Source organism: Pomacea canaliculata, linkage group LG7 (genome assembly GCF_003073045.1).
Source record: "Pomacea canaliculata isolate SZHN2017 linkage group LG7, ASM307304v1, whole genome shotgun sequence".
Lineage (NCBI taxonomy): Eukaryota > Metazoa > Mollusca > Gastropoda > Architaenioglossa > Ampullariidae > Pomacea > Pomacea canaliculata.
This window is the reverse complement of record NC_037596.1, coordinates 14,876,766-14,894,576: the sequence shown is the minus strand read 5'-3', so window position 1 is coordinate 14,894,576 and position 17,811 is coordinate 14,876,766. Positions and strand designations below refer to the sequence as shown.

Here is a 17,811-nt window from a genome sequence, read left to right as displayed (position 1 = left end):
AAACATACACTTAAAAATACAAAAAGTACCAACAGGAAAAGTACTTTTAAAAACATCATTTTCATCGCTTAATCAATACAATAGAACACAATGCAAACCCAAATGATAAAAAACAGACTACATCACATTCCTAAAACCCCAATGAAATACAAGATTAAACATATTCCTGAAAAAACTTTTCGATACATCTCAAATAATAATCTAGAGCCAGACTTAAAATATAAAACAGGTCAACAAGTTATAGGCAAAATTCACAATTATGGCTTCTCCAAGCTTTCCTTCAATTTTAGCTTTAAAAGTGTACTGCAGTCAGTTGTCTATGAAGTACTCGTGACATTTGTGAAACAATATGAGGTATGTATAAAGAATGGCGAAAAGCACAGTTATCACAAACAACAGGAAAAGGCTCTGACATCCAAAGGATTGATAATACGAAATTATAAAATCAAGTGTATGTGTGTGTGTGAGAGAGAGAGAGAGAGAGAGAGAGAGAGAGAGAGAGAGAGAAAGAGAAATCAAACCACTTGTCAAAATATTGTTCAGCAATGGAGATATCTACAAGGAGTCTCACTCCAAATATCTTCCCAGTTAACAGTTGTCTTTGTGGGTTTCAAACTGAAGTTTGCAAAGCTGCCGCCATCATCATTCTGCATGTTTAAGGAGTTCTTACAACCATCAAGTGGTCCATCCAGGACAGGATATTTAGACGCTGAAACATTGATGCATCTTTTCTCTTTCTCATTATTGATTCTACAAGTTAACACTGATTGGGGCAAAATCAAAGCATTGCTGCCGAATTGAGTGGTACATTACCCTTTTTTATCATTCCTCAACAGCTCTTGGATATAATCTATACCGTTGTTGCTGCTGCCATGAATGATTATGTCATCATCCACTGTACAGTCCGGATACGTAGCTCTCGATATCAAGCTTCTGGACTCGAATACAGTTACAGGTTTGTCTTGCTCAAAACATTTCTCATCATTGATCGGTAACTGGTCTGATATCAAAGCTTTTAGATTCTCGAGTGGGTTTCCTTTTTCATAATTCTTTGCACATTTTGCTTTTCTGCTAAAAAACAAAAATTAAAATTAGTTGTTCAAATAAATGCATTTAGAATCAAACATTAAGCTCTAAAGGAACAGTTTCTAAATTGAACGTTGACCTATTATAACCTGCACTTAAAAAGATAAAGAATTAATTACTTCTTTATACAACATGACATGCATTCAAATGTTTTAGAAAACTGTTATAAATCATAGTGTCTAGACAAACAAATATGGCGGTTGCAAATCAACAATCAACAACCCCAAATTAAAACTACTTGCGAAGAATTCCCATGTATGTGACATGAAATGTTTGTCATTTTTGTTGACAGTATTTGTTTTCTTACTGTAAATTATGTCTTACCGTTGTCTTCGGAGTAGCAGAGCGACCATTACTACCATAGCGAGGCAGAGAAGAGGTAAAACCACAGCAAGAGCTATCAAAGCTGGGGCTTAAAAGAAAGTAAATATTTATGATGAAATGGTTCTTGGCGCAATTAACTGCATAGTAGCAAAGTCACCTCAAATAACGACTGCAATAGATCAGGATAGGAAAGAGAGACAAAGAGACTCCAAGATATATATATACAATATATACATTATATAGTCTCAGTCTCTAACAATGAACTTCGGAATCGTCTTACTTTGAATTGGAATGACGTTTCTCAGTTTACACGCTTCCACTCGAAGCTGAAGGTTAGGTGTTTCCGGGACACAAGAGAACTCGTCGTGCTCAAGAGATGGGGCGTCTAGCATGACGGTGAAGACACTACCATGGCTGTCATTATCACCATAATAGCGACATTTGCTAGTTCCCAGGCAACTAGATTTTGAGTACTTGGCAACGACAGCTGTAGAACGAAACAAATAAATTAAATTTCACTGTAATTGTTTAGTTCATTGTTCTGAATTCATTAGTAAAATTACTTTTCTCCAAGTCATAGTACAAATGGCGAACGAACAAAGCTTTGTGTGTGTAAATACCTGCTCGCTCTTACAATGCGTGCTATCAGATATACCTAGGTATATGATGCTAAAATAAACTCTTACAAATATACCTACATAAGAGTATCTATAATACTTCCGTACCTTTCTAATGCAGGCGCACACAGATGAAGAGGCATTTATACCCAACCGCAAATACTCACATACACGTACTTACCAAAAGTTTTTCACATATATACCAGAAAGATATCAGTAATGTGAATGAATAACATGTTATCAAAGTTTCACGAAGAACTTAACCTTACTCGTTTTTTCCTTGACAGCAAAGCTTTCTATGCTGAGAGGAAATTTGCACGTCACATTCACTTGAAATTTGTCCTCAGAATTTACATCACAAGCCGAAAAACATTTGTCATCTGCAAGTCAAAAAGTTTGTTTCCAATCGTGTTTTTTTTTAGAATCAGTTTACAAGGTATAAATTAACAGACTGTCAATACAAACTTTTAAAAAGTCCACTCAGGAAAACACTAGTCGGACTAATTGACATCAGTCTGAGTGCAAAAGGAACTATCTCAATATTTTCTTTCTTTTTCTTTGTTTTTTTTAATTAACTAAAGGGAATTGTTAACCAAATATTTTTTTACCAAATCATTAACCAAAATTGATTTCCTTTGATCGTGAGCCACTTCGAGGTTACGTACTATCAACTCGAGTTCAGCAACAAGGCTTAAAATGTAGAACACAGATTCATTCAGCCGCTAATGTTCATGGGTTACTGTCTTTATGTGGACAGTTATCATTCTTGTCCACATTGGTACAAGGCCTGCTTTTCGATGATCCTTGTCTTGTAGAAAATTTCAGACTCATCAGAGCTGGCCTTCCAAAAGGCCATACTAATATAGACCATGAGAGAGAGGAAACGCTGCTTTTTAAAAAAGAAAACAGCACAAGGGTTATAACATGGATGGACAAGAAAGAGTTGGTGTTTTTACAACGATTCACAGCCTCATATGGTGACCACTCGATCTTGCACAGAATGCAAGGAAAAGCAACACGAATGTGTGGGATGTAGACTACAGTTACCAAATGATGGCATACTCCTCTCCGCATTGACAAAGCAACAAATGGTTAAAGAAGCTGGTGATAACCTGTTACAAAATGCAAGTACAGTGGAACCTCGGTTAACGAACTTAATCCGTTCTGGAAAGCTGTTCGTTAACCGAAATGTTCGTTATCCGAAACAATTTTTTCCATAAGAAATAAAGGAAATAGATTTAATTGGTTCCCAGCCCCTGTTGACTCGCTATTTGAAAGTTACAGGCTGTATATATATAGGTATTTGTTTTAATGAGAACAGTTATAATGCAATATAAATGGAGTTAAATAAACATAAAAACATTAACGAAAGCATTTAAACAGAAAACTTGCCGTTTTGACGGCGTGGTTGGAAACAGGTGTGGGGAGGAAGGAGTGGAATTACTGCTTTGAATCCCCTCTCCATGAGCACACGTGACATTATAAAATCGGGAGACTTCCCTTTTCTGTAGCTTTGAGTTGAAGAAAAAAACTTGTCCAGTGTCTGCTTCTCTGCCTTTTTTGTAAAACTCTTCGGTAAGACGACATCACATATCCGACAGACGCATGCCACCTTCATACTTTGAAATCATTTCCTTTTCAATTCATTTGTTGGCCGCGTCCTTGTCATTACCTCACTACTATTAATTGCTCTTAATCTTCTTTGGAGCCATGATTGAGGATTATCTTATTAAAATAAAGCACAACAATCACTAAATAAGAAGGATGCGCACAGGTAAGGAACGACTGATCGTAACTGTCTCGAGCGCGAATGATTACATGCTGGTCGGTCACGTGTGGTTCACGTGGCTGTTCGTTATCCGAAATTTTGTTCGCTATCGGAGACAAATTTTAACGAAATTTTTTGTCGTTATCCGAAATTTTGTTCGCTATCCGAGACAAATTTTTAGCGAAATTTTTGTTCGTTAACCGAAAAATTCGCTATCCGAGGCGTTCGCTAACCGAGGTTCCACTGTAGACAGAAAATTATTGTTAATATATCTCTCAACGTTTTAGTTGTCTTCCCTTATTTATTTATCTGTTCCTTATTTCACGTATATTCGTTGTCCTTCACCCACAAATGCATTTTATGTGCGATTAGTATTTTATAGCATTCATGTTGAAAAGAAAATAATTATCAGTACACCTTAAGCTTACCTTGACTTCCAGTAAAATTACAGATTTTTATATCATCAGGCTTATAGCCGTCAGGTATGCATTTGTAATTTCCTGCTCTCGTTACAAATCGTGTGGGAATACTGATATCAGCAGTTGTGGACACAGGCTGCTTGCAGTCAAAACCATCTTGCTTGATGCAGTGAAGTTGATCCTCAAGCCATGCACAGTCAACCAGCTTCTCTGAACAGTTTCAGTGTAAAATGTAAAATTAAAGGCTGCTCCTTTTTTATGAACATTACTAAGCAAGTATAAGTAAAAGCATAAACCTTTAATCATGGCATTTCAGGGTTAGAAGTAAAAAAATAATCATTTCTAATCTGTTCTATTTACCTTGGTAATAAAAATTTGTCATTTATTATTTGTTTTTACCACCCCACCCAAACACATGCACAAACACACCTCATCCAAACTGACATGTTTTTGTTTTGTTTGTTACTTTTGGTGAAAACGTGCTTACTGAAATATATCCAAAGGAAACAGAAAAAAAACAGAAATAATTTTTAAGTTACCGTCACCATCACCACCCGTAGGATAAAAATAGACTACGAAATCTTTTCTTGTGATGTTGATATTTTCCGGAAATTTGCATTGTAGGTTTTGTCCATCTGGTGCAAAACATGCTGTATCTCCTGTAAAATATTTTAAGCAAAACATATACTTATAAAATTACATTAAAGGAGCAGCAAATCTGTGATGGGAGTTACTCTTTTTTTTAACCAGACTTTTACCTGAAATAGGTTTGAAACACATGTTTGGCACATCTTTAACAATAATATATTTTTATTACTTAATTAAAGGAGCCATGGATTTATAGGAGTCGGCTACTTAAGTCACGTCTTCGGTCCGATATTTAGCAGTATGTTTAGTACTAACGATAGTTAATATTTTAATAAAGCACACAAACTATTTCTTCATGTGAATATCAAAACCATTTACAGATTAGCTTATATCACTTCTTTAATTGATTAATACTCATCAATGGTCTCCTACAATGTCAAAAATATTGTTTAGATGATTGGGTGCTTTTCTTGTAACTTGAAAATTTTACATATATTTTAAACATGCTACAAATTTACAGAAAAAATGATTATAGATAAGTTATGTCTATTTGTCGTCCCTGTTATTAATAAAAATATAAAACAAAACTTTCGCTATACTTACCTTTAGCTAATATTACCAGAAGAATGAAGCAAAAGATGTTGTCCAGTTTTGGAAGAAATATTCGATGATCCAAATAACGTTGTCAGATTATAAATTTTGGTTCGTAAAGACGAATGGGACGATACTACGAAAATTCTCTCGTAGATCTGTCTTTACTATGTATACAACCTTTTCACAAACTGTCACTCACTTCTTTGTCTTTGACAGTTATCACCGTGCAGTTTGCTGATATAATCTTGGAACCTGATCATACAGCAATAAAGACTTTCTAACAAAAATGCCATCTACAGTGTTTGAACCTTTATCTCACTAAATGGTTAGCTCAACACAAGCAATTTATTATGAATATAAAAAGCGAGAAATAATAATTAAATTATTTAGCTCAATTTATTGAATGAAACTTAAATATTTTCAGAAAATATCAAGATAAAGTTTACCTCGAAGCAAGTATGTAGTACAGTGACTGAGAAGGTCGCTAGCCTGTTCTGAGTATCTTGTTTCCGTAAGTCGAGACCAGACAGTCTGTGGTCAGAATGATGAGTGGAGTAACAGTGTGCACAAAATAACAATTATGTCAACAAATATCATAGCTTGTCTAAGTAACATTGTACCGCACTCATACAGTCGGACAATTCCTGCTGAAAATCCTTTTAATACTGAAACATTTAGCATCGAAGAAGCGATAACAACAACTATAACTGAAGAAAAAATTACAGCCTAACATCCTCCACATCTTTAGCCAAATTCTCTTCCTTTTAACATTGAATATGTTTATATTTTATTAGATATAGAGCTCTAAAACAGCGTGTTTGGAGGTTTCTGGACCAGTACAAGTCGCTTACCTAAGCAAACAATATTTCCATAAATCACCTACCCATTTTGGGAAGGGCTTCTAAGACATCAGTGCAAATGAAATTAAGCAGGTACTGTTCACCTTTCAAGTCATTCTGCAAACAAAAAGACAACGGTAGAGTTGTTTTTGCCCTATGAAATTTGTGGTAAATATTAACTTAAAAAAAGATTTGTAGTTAAAGGCTCAAGATTATAATGAAATGGAAAACAAGAGATCTTACAAACGAAAAAAATTTGAATGCAAATCTTTTATATTATCCTTATTTTCTTATTTGTATGTTAGTCTTCCATGCACCGGTAAAGATATTTTTAACAAAATTATGCAGTCAGCCTTTAATTTTACTTGGAAGTCGAAAACTAACAAATATTAATAAAAGCACTGTATTTAGAAAATATTAAAAAGAGGGGTTAAAAGTAATGGATTTCCATTCTTATCATAATACACTTACGCTTAAATGAATCATGAAGACTTGTAGACCTAATGCAAGCTGGAAATGCCTTTAAAATTGAATTCCTCCACAAATTTCAACTTTTGAGAAATTTGGAGGATACTTTGTAGATAATATTTCTGAAACAAATGTATTTTGGAAAGAAGTATTTACCATTTTTACAAATTTTTCAAAAGATTTAAAGGGGTAAAAATATGTTCTACATAAGCAATAATTTTGTAATGATTTTTGTCTAGAAGTGAATTAGTAGACCCTGATAAACAAGTGACACTTGTCTATTTTTGGACATTATTTCTGGCCACCGCGGCGTTGGCATCCCGCCAAGGTGCCTTTAAGGTCAACCTTCGACAGAGTGTCGTGCCAAGTCCCACTCCATTATGTCGGTTGACTTTTGAGAATGAAGGTTCCTGGTGTCCTACAAGTGTAGCAGCTGTTCTTCGTACAAAATCATTGGTGTTATATTCTCTGTATAAGATCCATATCAGGCTCCACTGGCACTTGCTCTTGCATCCGTGGCGCAGGACCATTACTACAAGAGATTTATACAGATTAAACTTTGTAGAAATCCCGATGTTATTACTATTACATTATACTATCCAGCTTAGTCATTGCTGCTGTTATTGTTGCTATTGTGATGCAAATATTGTCGAGGAGCTGCCATCCTTAGAGAGGTTAGCCCACCTGTATTTGAAACTACTGACCTCTTCAAGTTTGGTGGATTTGGAAGGTTAAGGTTCTTTCCCACCTTGCTTGAGCAGCTCAATACATAGCGACTTTTGTCCCTTCCCACTATGGGATCAGTAGGACTGATAGGTCTGCAGATTTGCTAGTTTTTTTCTGGTTGTTTTGAACGATGTTAACGTGTTTCTTTACCTGGAAGTTTCTTTGCAATATTTAGTCAGTATTCCTCTCTGTAAGAGGGTGACCACTCCTGTTTTCATCGTCTATGGTCTTTTATTTACCAACCTTAGTGAGAGTTGTTAGTAGTACTTTTTGTTCACTGTTATCCCGTGCCACTCTACCCCCTGTGGTTTAGCTTAGGCACCTGATCCAGTTGCCCCTAGCTGTTTTCATCCCTTTATTGGTGGTACAGTCCACTTCTTTCTATTTGGAAGCCACGTCATGTTTGATTTTCCATTCTCTCTTTAATGCCTTCTTTAGGTAACAAAGATAGTTGTTGTTCGTGACCCAGAGTAGTTTCTTTTTCCTTTGACGCCCTACATCTTCCTGAGCTCTTTCTTGTGGTGTATTTTCCTGCAACTGTAGCCTTAAAAACCTCTGATTCGTTTGGGTTGCAGCTTTTCTCAAGCAAAGCGAATTCGGAAGGGGTAGGGGTGTTTGAGAGTCACTTCGCTTTGAGCTTTAGCTTCAGGCTCGTTAAGACAAGGTCAGAGTCGCTGTTTATGTTAGCCCCTGGGGATGGTTTCGTCTTGGTCTTGTTGATGCTTGATCTGACACCTAGACTGATTAATTTTTATGTAGTTTAAGATGTTAGCAAAAGTGAGTCGATGGCGTTCTGCAAGCTCCAGGAGTCTTATACTACTATCGCTGGTTTCTCCCCATTGTGTGGATGTGGGCCGACCTTGATGTTGCAGCCGACGAGTAAAATGATGATATCCATTTGTGGTCCTACCTGTATAACCTTGTTTAGGTGATAAAACTCCTCCACTTTGTAGTCTCCATGCGCATAAGTTGTAGTGTATACTTCGTCCTCCTAGCTGTATAACAGTTCGAGGCTATCGTCCGTTGATGCGTCCGCAAATCTTGTTTATCTGACCTCCGCCAGTCTCACGATGTCCCACTAGTACTATTCTAGCTCATGGGTGAGCTGTTGCACTTTCCCGCATTAGTTCAACGTGCGAATGGATGCTCCTTCTCTCAGCTTGACATCTGCTTTGGTTTCAAAAGCACATTTCTGTTGTCCCCACCTTAGACCTGGGCCTCGACCGATCCAGCAAGGTGCCCCTTTTACGACTAATATAATTGTTCCATTCTCTCCTTGGCTTATACGCTTGGTAGCATCCATCTTCCTCTCCAAATGAACCATAGCCGGTTGGTCGGCCTGATTTCAAACACGCATGCACTGGGTCTTGACAGTTATTTTCGTCTCTGAAAGTATTCTCCACCTGATTCAAAATTAACCTAACAATTTTCTAGAGTGGTTTACTTCCTGAGCCTTTTCTTTCCAGAAATCGCCCCAGACGAAGTGGGACTATTTCCTCTTGGCTAGCTTGAGGTTTTATAAGGGTAATGTCTATCTATATCGACCTGTTCCTGGCACACATGATGCAAGAATCACAGTAGCTGCGACCCGATGGCATCTTAGACTAACCAATCTAAAGATAAAAATTAAAAAGAAGCTGATATATTTTGTGGAAACAAACATAATAAGACTTTTAAAACATCAAAAATATATATGCTTTCTTGTGTTTCTTGATTTTATTTGATTTCATCTTTTGTTTGTTTTTCAAGAAAGTAAAAGTTCTTACTTTTAAATGCAAGCTGTACGAGAGTCTTGTCGCAGGAACAAAAATATGAATCTTAATGTAAGCCATACAAGGCTGCTGTTTACCTAAACAACCTGATAAGTTTTCAGACAGATAAACACTTACGTTATTTCTTGAGTTTCGGTTCGTGTAGTCGATGATTTTGTATGAAATAAATTTATAAAATTTCAGTGTTTGTCTCCTTTCCAAGATGGACTCCCTATACACAAGTGCTGCTCGAAGGAGCTGAAGGTGGAATAGTAAAAGCGAAAAGATGTTTAAAGTCAGTTAATTCACGGGTAAAGATAAAAAAAAAACTTAGATTTTTACAAAGAAAATTGTAGGCAAAATTTAAAATACATACTGGCTTTAAGAAGAGGTTATATTGTGGCTTCACTGTTTACAAGGTATGATCCGACTTCAACGTATCTTTTTATTTTTCCACTCAATGTCAGCTAACACACCTTATAGACCACGGCGAGAAGTGCTCTTTAAGGTTTCGACGATTCATTATTAGACCTTTGCTCGACAAAATCTGGCTTAAGCCTTTCTTATCTAGGCTAAAGTTATACAATAAAACCTTAAGAAACGTCTGGCTGACAGTGTCTAAAGTGTGTGCAAGCAATATAAATTTTCTTGTCTCCAACGGAATCAAATTTCCCAGTCAGGTTTTTGTAACACAAGATTTAAAGCTGCAGCTTGATAAGAGATTGTGTTTGGCACGAGTGAAAAAATGTGTGAGGTCAGTGAGAGGATTTCGAAAATACTTGCTCAAGTTGCATGTATCTTATAATGTGACTAAATCCTCCTAAGCCTTACAAAGCATCCACATGTCAAAATGCTGATAAGTTATGGTTTTATAGTGGTTTCAGCGCTTTAAACAAACACCTGTGTTTTGTTACAACAGCTGAATATACAAAGATAAGTTAAGATACCTCCTAAAAAAAGCTTACCTAAATTCCTCCTTCACATATTTAGCCGCACGTCAGCGCGTTTTTGCACAGGTAAATTCTTCCACTCTTATGCGCAAAACAACTGATAACAGTTACAAAGACAATTTTATTATTATTATTATTAAAGGTTGTACACAACCTCAATAATGTGGTTACAAAGATATGTGCATTATATCATGCACAAAGAAGCATGCACGCTCACTGACACACACACATATATACATGACTTCTTTAGTCAACAATACCAGTATTTTCTCAATAAATTATCAAACTTACTTACACGTCCCGTGAACGTGATCAGCTCAGTTGTCCTAGCACTTCAGAGGAAAATGGTAGTGTCATTTGGTCAGAAGTGGGGCCTGCTGTGGGTATTGCTAGAATGTGAGTACGAAGTTCGAACAGAAGGTGTTTGACTACAAGGAAGTCTAACCCACCCGGAGACCATCTGTGAGCGTCCTGTTTAAACTCGTTTCTAACACTGAACGTCTTTCAGGACGTGATTTACCTTGCCGGATGTCTTCGTAATCAACAACTGTTTAACTTCCTCAGCAACGGATCGCTATGGGACAGATTCCAAAACAAACAAACAAAAAAAAAAAAAAAAAAAAAAAGACAGCCGTAGGGGGTAGGGTCATGACAAGGGTTAGTCCTTAAGGTATTTCTTATCCCTTGACCAGAAAGTGTTTGCTGGTTCGTTATAACAGGGCCCAGGTGCACAGCCCATTTGTACTTTTGAACTCCTTTATGCCTGAAATCAATTTAGATAATCCAGTATTATTATACAAGCATATTGCAAAACACAATTTAAAAACTTTTAAAAAGTAGAATTGTACTTGAATAAGATACAACTGGGAAAGACTTTCGTACCTCGCACCACAACCACACACACAAAAGCTTACGCATGCACGCACCCACATCTTCAGCTTATTTGGTTAGGTCCCTGGGTACACTACGTTCAAAGGTTACAATAAAAATCACAAAGCAATTTACCCTGGTCAAAGCTTTGGGATATGCTTTAGGTAAAACTTTGGCAAAACGAATGTATGTAGAGAAGTTAAGGAAATTGAAAGTACACGGTATGATTTTAAGTACTCTCAAAGATTTAGTCTGTACCCAAATAAGAAAATTACCTTTGATTAGTTTTACTTGAAAAGTCATTCTGTTTTGTCAATATAATAATATTATTAAAGGCAATTGTCAATGATTGTCGCTTAAAGGTAACCGTGAGTGTGTGTGGTAAGCACTCTGCTATTCGACTTTGCTCAAGAGTATCAAAACAGGATTTCCGAAAAAAGGAATGAGCAATACATAGCTGTTGTTGACGACGATGGTAGTGTTTTGATCGTTGTCAAGAGCTGACTTCGTTGTGAAGTCGAGTCAGGAAGTTGAAACAGTTACCTTCCTATTTCGTGTACTTCGTTGGTTCAAGACTTGCGAAATGTTTTCATTAACGAACATGTCTGATGTACTCAGTTTTAGGGATCGCTGCTTACAGCATGACTACATTTGGAGGATAGTTTAGTTGTGTAAACAAGTATTGTTGATGTTGTCCTCAGCCTCAAATAAACGTTTGTGGAACAGCTATGTCTTGTATGGAGACGAGTATACTTCACATGCAAAAACAGGTTGGTAAATGAAAGCACATCATATTAATGCTTTACCTCACATAAGCAGGAGTAAAAAAGGTGTATGCATGTTTGATTTGTGTGTGTGAGAGAGAGAGATAGAGAGATATACTGTAAGCGATGTTAAAACGTATTGAGCTTCATTCAAGCAGGGAAGCGCTAAATGGTTGATGATGATTGATTTATTCTTTATTGCTCCAGCAAGGGTGTGAGTACCTGTCACAATAATTACACATCATAGAACATGATGATGATGATGATGAGGAGGAGGAGGAGGATGACGACGACGACGACGATGATGATGATGATGATGATGATGATGATGATGATGATGATGATGATGATGATGATGATGATGATGATGATGATGATGTACATTTGAAATGTATTGTGTAAGTTCACAAGAATAGGGGGAAATACAACTATTGATATAAAGAAATATTTACAGCATTTCTACCCTTTTCTTCACCAAGAACACTAGTTGCAATGTCTTTTAAAAATATCTTAGTTACCCTATCACAGTCATGACGTTTATGAAATCACTCAGTAAGATGCCGAGACAATGGAAGGGAAGAAAAGATGACAAAACCGCAGTCCGTTCAACACATCTAGACGACAGAAAACACTTTCGCTGCCTGCAGCCTTTTGGTAAGTACTCGACAAACTAAAGATCAGCAGGGACGGTAACTGAACGAACAATGAGAACCATATCTCACTTTGCTAGGAACGTAGGAACAGTTAATAAAAAGATAGGTGCTAAATAGTTTAATTAATTAACTGTCATTAAACTACGCAGGGGGCAGATGAGATTAACAAATATCAACACTTAGCAAATAGAATTACGATCCAGGCAACCGACAATGACGTTTATTTATTGAACACCTTATCTCACGAACAAACTGGGCGGGGGGCTTCACGCTACTTGAGCATATACTTATAAAACGGCACGAACTGTCTTACGAATAAGCTCACTGTCCTTAAAATCACATTTATTCACTCAGTTTTCTGTCTGTCTGTCTGTCTGTCTGTCTGTCTGTCTGTCTGTCTGTCTGTCTGTCTGTCTGTCTGTCTGTCTGTCTGTCTGTCTGTCTGTCTGTCTGTCTGTCTTTTATGCACGCCCGCACACACACACACCCGTATCACAGACTAAGGATTAGTTAAACGGGTGATTGTGATTGCTGAAGCTTTTGTGAAAGTGTTTTTAGCGGGACCTTAAAAAAGATACACAGGTGTGAAATGGTAAAGTGCTTTAAATTTTTTTTCTTATAGCGCAACAAACATCAATATTTATAAATTTAAATTCGTGCTAAAAGGAAATATTGAGAACTTGCAATGCTTTAGCTATTTGCTTCTTGTGTAATTTATAGTAAGTTGGTCTAAAGAACGTGTTGGATCGTTGTCGAAAAATTATTTATAGAAGCATTTTGGCCTGTGGTTGTTCTGTGTTGGCAACAATCCTGTTTGAGCGTGAAGGTGTGTGTGTGGCTCTCTGCCATACCCGGCTTAACAAAAAGACAGGGTGTAGATATGTTCATGTTTACACCAGAGCTTTACCCTTATCGGAAATGTCAGGGAATGTCTTCTATTTTCATTCCCCGTTCCTTAAACAGTGTAAGGTACGTCTGACTGGGATATGTTGTGGAAATCCAGAAATAACAAGGTTTGCGTAAATAGAAAACATGAGATTATGTTGTTTCTTAGGTCAGTCGAGAAGTGAGAAGTGTGTCTTGTATGTTGAACTTATAAGGTGAAATAAGATCAGTGTATAAAGCAATAAATTACTGTGTTACTTTGCTAAGCTTTAGTTTTATATAAATGTGCCCGTGTATGGACATGAATGCATGTGTAATGCTGATTGTGTAACATTGGATTAATATATTCGTTTTGTAAACATTTCCAAAGTGGATGTATTCTTATGCAAAGCAACATTTACCAGTTCGTGTGTCAATGACTTACAAGTATCACCTTTTTCTGTGTATCTCTCTCATACTTCGTTGTCCGTGATTATTAGCATTCCCTTAAACAATTGTTGTGCATGCAAATCGCGCTTTTTAAATAATTTCTTGTACTCTTTGATGCTTCAGTCCTGCTTCAACATCTTTTCTTGGATGCCTTGATGAAGCGAATTATTTCTATTTTTAGAACAACGAACGACTATATTTAGATATACAGTGTTGTTATTAAGATGATTTTCTTTATACTAATACTTTGATGATTACTTTCATCGAGTAATTCGTTAACATTTTGTGTGGCAGATGTCAGAAGCTGAATAAGGCTGCAGTTTCTTCTGACATAAAATGAATTACGTAAGTTTACTCAAAAGTAAATAAAAGATCTCTTTGTTTACTCTTTCCTTTGGTACATATTTTAATACAGTTGCAAAACCAAATTAACGAAAGCGTGTGTTCACTTGTATTGTGTCATTTCACAGCCTGCAGGGATAATTAAAATACACTTAAAACCATCGCTATAAAGATCACTATCATAAATTATACATTTACAAAATTCAAAGCGAGTTTAATACTTCTAGTTTAGTTTACCAAATCACTTTCAGAGGTACCATAGTATCTACAAATCACACTGAAGGTGCAGTCAACTTTAGGAAAATAAACCGATTGAATCTTTTGCATTTTTAAGTAATTTTACATCAGTGAATTTACTGATATTAAGGGTAATATAATTTACTTAAATATTTTTTCAGGGTGTAAGTGGTACCAAGCATCCTCCTAACTCAACACGAAGACAATCGAACTCTGTGAAGGAATATTTCTATGATATTCCCAAAAGTTTGTCTCATAATGTTAATATCAGCAGTACGTTTTCCTGTATTCCTTTTTTGCTTGCTTCCTTTTGAAAATGATAATACTTTAACTCAATAAGATTTAGTGATGTCAGTGAAAGACTTTGTGAAATATTTTTTAAAGATTTAAAAGTTGACCGATTAGAAGACTATTCGTATAAAAGACAAAGCATCGTCCATAAAAATTAAGTAGTCGACAAACTAACAAGTTATACGAACGGCGAAATACAAATGAATCTAGAAATCTAAGAAGCAGTTCATCAACCGTACAAATGCACAGACGGTTGGCTGCTGTATGAAAAAATAATGTTTTTCGTGTCGTCGTGAATGTTTGTAATACGGCATCAAGCAGATTTGTTTATAGTTTAAACCCTTTGAATTAAATTTTTCAACAGAAGTCATGAAATGGTCGGATGCTAATATAACCATGTCCAGCTCACCTGTGCGGAGCAAAATGACTGTGGCAATCAGAGGCACACGTAGTCAAATTCAAGCAGCTCTTCGACTGATTACTAAAATGACAGGCGAGCATGTTAGTTGTGTTTTTTTTAATGTTCTGACCATTCATATAGTGGCTATAGTAGCTACTGTTCTACAAATATTGAATGCTAGAATGATTACTTATACCAGTGATGCCCAACCTTTTTCGGCCTGCGGGCCATATCCATTTCGGACAGCCGTGTCGCGGGCCACTTCGCCGCAAAAATACAAAAAGGAAAAAAAATAGAGCAGATACCATTTTTTTTTATTAGAAAAAGTTGTACTTACATTAATTATGTAGTAATTAGTGGATATTTGAAGTTGTTTTCCCGAAACCAACTTCTGAATGTCCGGCTCATCGTAGAGACACCAAGTCGGAGCACTGAATCGAAATGTTCGTCCATCGAATAAAAGATTGGGAAACGCCCTACGTGGGGATAAATACTTCTTCTTCCTTTTTTTCGGTTTTTTTTAAGGTCTTCTTTTATTACTAACATGCCGATTTCCTGCACTGTGGGCAGAAGTTTCGCGGGCCGGATGGCACCGCGTCGCGGGCCGGATATGGCCCGCGGGCCGTAGGTTGTGCATCCATGACTTATACAGTTTAAGTATTTTCCTAATTGGAAATATACTATAATAGTGAAAATAAAGATAAGCTACAACTGCTCAATTTCATAGTTGATGATTTATCAGCCTGCCCTGATTATTTCTCTGAACTGTTCTTCCCTTACAACTCCTCTCTTCATCTGATGATCGTCTCTTTACTCTTTCTGTCACCAAAACAACAACATAATATGTTATGGCCACATGATTTTAAATAATTCTGCAGTGAAACAATGGAACTGTCTGCCTTTCCATATCCACCACCTACCCACTATTGAGTCCTTTACACGTGCACTGAAAACACACCTCTTCTGTAAACATGACTTCTAACAACCTTTCCCATAATGCTAGTCCTTCGTCACACCCTTCCTTTTGCAATGTTTTGTTACTCTCAGCACTTGTTCCTGTTATTTTGTTCCTCTTTGTGTTTTCTGTATTTGATTTTATTATTCGTTTACTACTGTTGTTTATTCTTTTATAGTTCATATGTTATTTGTTTTCCTGTCCCTCGTATGCTGTCCATGTTTCGCTCTTGTTCTTAAGCGCTAAGTGCATGCTCCTTAGGAGTGTGTGAGAACGCTTTACAAATTTTGCATTTATAACAATAATAATAATAGCATAGACCCACTAGTTGTTATCTTTGCTTTAAAGCAAAATAGATAATAAATGTGTAAAAATCCGTAGCTCCAGACCCTATAAGTGTACAGTTGTTCCAATTTATTTACATTTTCTCAATATATTGTAATAAATATTGCATTGTAAATCTGCAGGTTGATATACTTACAAAAACACAAAGATACTGGCTTCAGTGGGTTGAAGAAGCGTTTCCTGACCTTGAAAGCCGCACGTATTTTGTTCCTTCTGTCAACATCAGACGTGTGCCGAGGGTTGAAAGACATTTTGCCGGTGAGAACGTCCTCGTGCTCAGAACACAAAATTTACCGAACAGTTCCGATAGGCAGCCTGCCATGTTTTCATCGGTCACTGCCCAGATCCCAAGTTCTTCATTTTCTGTTCAGGAGAGCGACATTCTTGACGATGAAGCCTTCCAACGCGTTCTGTTTACTCTTAGGAAATTTTCTAAAGTAGATCATGAGGTGTTTATGTGTCTGAGTCAGTTTCCTTTTGGCTCATATCTTGGTGAAGAACGTTTTGCTCCAGCAGCTGCCCATCTTCCTTTGCCAAATAACCTGCCCCTAAAGTGGCACCGGAGTTGGAGACAAGGAGACTTTGATGTCCTGCTTATCCACCCATCATACGGGGTCGTTATTTGCGAGGTCAAGGCTGTTGGCTTGAACACTGAAGTATCCCAAGACGCGCAAAGCGAAAGAGTGACGAAGAAACTGAGAGAAGCCTTAGGACAGTTAGACAAAGCGGAAGTCATGCTGACACACTTGGTGTCTGATCTTGGTCGTGGTTTAAATGTCACTAAAACTATCGCCTGTCCAAACCTCTCGACACATCAGCTTCAGAAAGTTGTTTTACAGAGTCAACAATTAGAGAAGGTTAGTAAAAATGTTTTCCTAGATATTTTGCAAACACATTTCACAATTTTACAAAATTTTATGTATTTACATAAAGAAACTTTATTAGGTATCACACATCTTTTTACTTATTTTTGTCATTCTCTTCCTCGCAATCGTGAAACTAGAAAAGATGTCAAATCACTTTTTTAGTACAGATGATTTCAGTTTTGCAAAAAAGAGCCTTTATTGAATTTTTATTTCCTCTAACAGGAAATGTGTAAGTGCTTCAAAATTATAAATCCCACCGAGATTTTCCATATGGTGCTTAGTTCTGATCATGTGTGTGAACCTGGAGCTCCGCAAGATGTCATTGATGCTAAACTGGAATTGCTAAGGAGTTGGTGGGCGAAATGTGTAGTCAGGCGACGGGCTCACAAAGAACCCAATTATGACAATTACAAGAAGATCGTAGCTAGGTAAGTAGCTGTACTTCTTGACAAATTTGATGTTATTTTTGTAAGAGTAATTTTCTCTATGTTGTGTGTATTAGTATTTAATTCAAGATCCTATATGTACAGATCAAGCTCAAGATTTTAAAATAGCCTAATAAACACTTAACTGCGTAGCATTTAGAAATGTATTTGGACAATTTATAGTGCATTTTAATGTTTTAGATTCTGTGGACCAGCGTC

The 17,811-nt window shown here is 36.7% G+C and overlaps 1 long non-coding RNA gene across 1 annotated transcript; it reads left to right on the top strand.

Annotated features, from left to right (window-relative positions):
• Positions 1-12,108: 12,108 nt before the first annotated feature.
• On the top strand, positions 12,109-14,581 carry LOC112568516. The gene is made up of 3 exons (XR_003100114.1): positions 12,109-12,162; positions 14,026-14,076; positions 14,472-14,581. It is a non-coding gene; the product is annotated as an uncharacterized LOC112568516 (long non-coding RNA).
• Positions 14,582-17,811: the final 3,230 nt, after the last annotated feature.